General features: G+C 52.7%; 1 protein-coding gene across 5 annotated transcripts in view; it reads right to left on the reverse strand.

The window, feature by feature from the left end:
• CMKLR1 (chemerin chemokine-like receptor 1) overlaps positions 1 to 3,510 on the reverse strand; it is a 55,208-nt gene that overhangs the window by 7,521 nt on the left and 44,177 nt on the right. The gene's annotated exons all lie outside the window — the stretch shown is intronic.

A 3,510-nucleotide genomic window follows, 5' to 3' on the forward strand; every position in this document is an offset into this window, starting at 1 on the left:
AGGCCTACCAGATAACGGACACTCCTTCTTCACCAGCCCCCAGCTCAGGGTCTGACACACAGTAAGTGCTTCATAAATACATGTATTACTATTACTGGCATCGTAAGTTACTGAGCACTTCCTATTGGGTTGTCAGAATAGTCATGACGCATTTTTGCAATGAAAAACACAGAAAAATATGTCATGACTTTTCCGACAACCCAATATGTGGCAGGTGCCGAGTTCCATTAGAAATGTGGTCACAGACTGTCCCCAAACAGCCCTGCAAGGGGGGTGGTTTCCTTCTCTCCAAGGTTTTGGGAACCCAGAGCTTGCTGCCTGCTGTATCGGTCAGCGCGGGCTGCTCTACCCCCAGTACCACAGACTGGGCAGCTTAAACAACAGACTTTTTTTTCCTCACAGTTCTAGAGACTGGAAGCCTGAGATCAAGGAGCCGTCAGGGTGGGTTTCTCAGAAGGCCTCTCCCCTTAGCTTATATAATAGATGGCCACATTCTCCCTGTCTCCTCACATGGTCCTCCCTCTGTGTGTGTCTGTGTCCTAATCTCTTCTTATAAGGACACCAGTCAGGTTGGATTAGGGCCCACCCTTAGTGACATCATTTTACCCTAATCACCTCTTTATTGGCCGTATCTCCAAATACAGCCGCATTCTGAAATACTGGAGGTTAGGATGTCAACATATGAATTCGCCGGCGGGAGGGACACAGTTCAACGCATAACACTTATGTCATTGTCATTATTGTTATAAGTTAACATTCTTCCTATCTGGGGCTCCTCTACATCATAGACTCTGTGCTTGGGGGTCTTAACCCCCAGCTGTCTGCCCCAAGGCCTCACCCATGCTGCGGACCAGGCCCTGTCCTTACACACACACACACACACACACACACACACACACACACACAGCTGTGCCTCCAGCAGAAAAAGCTTACAAGCTCTAAGCCCAACAAGGAATTGCTATCTAGAATGTACAAGTAACTATTTCCTGCAAATCCAAAATAAGAGCAACCACAACAACAACAAAATGAGCAAATGCTACGAACAGGTAATGTACAGGAGGGAAACCCCCCAATCCAGGCATGTGACAGATTGATACTCAAAGGCATGCAAATGAGAACCACAACCCGATGATACGTTGTGCCTATCAGACTGTGGCAAGGACTAGAGAGCTGGCATGGATGACCCTCAGGTTGGCGAGGAGAGGCACGGGCTTTCATGTCAGGCTGCAGGGACCAGGGAACCCCTCCCGGTCCCCCAAGGACCCATGCAGCAGGATGCTCACGAGCTGTGTTTGCAGGGGCACGCCTTAGCGTCAGGCCCCCAGAAGCAAGCCTCAAATGACGATTCCTGCAAAAGTGATTGATGAAGGAAGTGTTCCAGGAAAAATCAGGGGAGGAGGCTGGGCAAGGGTACGGAAGGTGACCGTGGCCGAGGGTAGGGACTCAAGAAACAATGGAGGTCACACTCCAGGAGGCTGAGTGTTTATATCGCACCCCCCCTGTCCCCGGGGGTGTGTTCTCCTCCCACAAGGAAGCTGTCAGGAGTGAGAGCCCTCAGGGCACCTGCGTACATGAAATGGTCGAGGATCCAGGGGACCTGGGCAGCTTGTCTGCTGATGGTTGGAAGAGAGGGGATGGGTGAATACTGGGCAGCTGTTAGAAACAACAGATTATCTAGTGCTCACCCAGCGACGGAACACAAAACACCTTGACGCCTCCTCCCCTCACAGCACTTCAGTACACTGCAAACATGCATGCAAAGGCAGCAGCAAGCATAAAACACTATTTGCAAGAACACGGCCAAATCACAAGACACACATTGAGTAAATGAGAATGGTTCTCTGGCAGCGGAAATGGGAGGGCGAGGGCGTAGAAAATGGGGCTAAAAGGAAATGAATGTCGCAAAGTAAGAAAATAGGACAAGTGTGAGGGCTTCCAGAGGCCAGTGATGATGCAGACGAAGACGGACGGAGGGGTGTCATTATGTCAGCCCTCCCTCCTCTCCCGAGGTCCAGAAAAATCCAAAGCAAACAAACAGACACCCCAAACCCCTGCCTGGGGTTTATGCTTGGGCAGTGCCTGGCTCACTGAATCCCTGATAAAGCCACACTGGGCAGGCCAAGGGCCCAACAAATAGCCTTGGCCTTGCTCCATGAGTCTTCAGAGGGCCACCCCGCTAGCCTCTTCTGTCAGGTAGGGAATGAACAATGAAAGTCACAGTGTCAGCCCAGTTGGAGGGTGGCTATGCAGTAGTCAAGGCCCTGGTACCTCCTTGGCAAGCCCAGTCCCTGCCAGGAGCCAGATGGTCACCAGGTAGAAGACTGTGCTGCAGATGGCCCTGCCCTGCCCTGCCCACACCACAACCACAGACCCTTGCTGGGACTCAAGGTCACACCTGGTTCCTCCTGCCGCAGAGGGCAAAAACCTCAAACCAACGTTCTTTGCTTAATTTTTGTTAAACAATTATGTATGTAGATAGCCCTGACTGCATTCCAGGCACAGTTCTAAACACTACTACAGAGGAGGAAACCGAGGACCAGAGAGGGTCAGTAAGGTGCCCAAGGTCACACAGGTAGCTCAGGTAAGCAAGGTAGATCAAATTAGTCAATCTGGACAGAGGAGGAAGCTCAGAGCCTGCTGAACTGCCAAACCCAGTCTGTTTCCTTGTCCACTGCCTCACCTTCTCAGAACGTTCCAGCATCCTCTGGTCTTGGCCCCAGTGGAGCCTCCCAGGAGCCCCCATGACAGAGTTCTGAGTGTGCATTGTACAAATAGGACCAGACAAGGCTCCAAGTTCCCTGGGATTTCTCCCTAAAGCCTCTCTGCCTCTAGTGAGGGGCCCAAGCGGGGGTGCGCATTGATGCCAGGTGCTGCCAGAAATGCCCTTTGGAGGCAGGGTTTATTCTTTCATCCATCCTTCAAGCGTGTGTGGAGCCTGCTGCCCCTGGGCCCTGCAGAGGAGGCCGGGGTGCAGTGGACACGTCTCTTCTCACCTGGACCTCCCCCTAACCCTGCAAGGTCGCTGTCATCAGTCCAGATTTACCAAGGGGACACCTGAGGCCTGGGTGCGGGTGGAGGAGGGTCATTTGCCTGAGGTCATATGCCTGGTTAGTGGCAGTGTGCAGATTTGAACCTGGGTCCTTATGAATCCAGGGCCCCGCCTTCCCCAGCTGCCAGCTGCCAGCCTGTGTCCCCACTGGCTCAGGAGACAGCAGGGCTGAGAGGTATCTGGGCAGCGGAGGTGTGCCTTCTGCTTCCTCTCCATGTCACTGCCCAGGCCAGTTGGCCAAATGGGTGCCCTGAATCTGCAAAGGACTCTATCCTCTTCTGTCCATGTCTGTCTGTCTGTCCACATCTGCCTGTCCTTGTCTCTTCCTCTGGCTCTTATTTCATGCTCTCTGCCTCTCTATCTCTCCCTCTCTGTGTGCCGCTCTGCATGTCTGACTATCTCTGCCTCTCTCTTCTCCATGGAGTCTCCCTGTCTGTCTCCTCTCTGTGTCACCCTGTCTC

This window comes from Hipposideros armiger, unplaced genomic scaffold (assembly GCF_001890085.2).
Source record: "Hipposideros armiger isolate ML-2016 unplaced genomic scaffold, ASM189008v1 scaffold_1185, whole genome shotgun sequence".
NCBI classification, from domain to species: domain Eukaryota; kingdom Metazoa; phylum Chordata; class Mammalia; order Chiroptera; family Hipposideridae; genus Hipposideros; species Hipposideros armiger.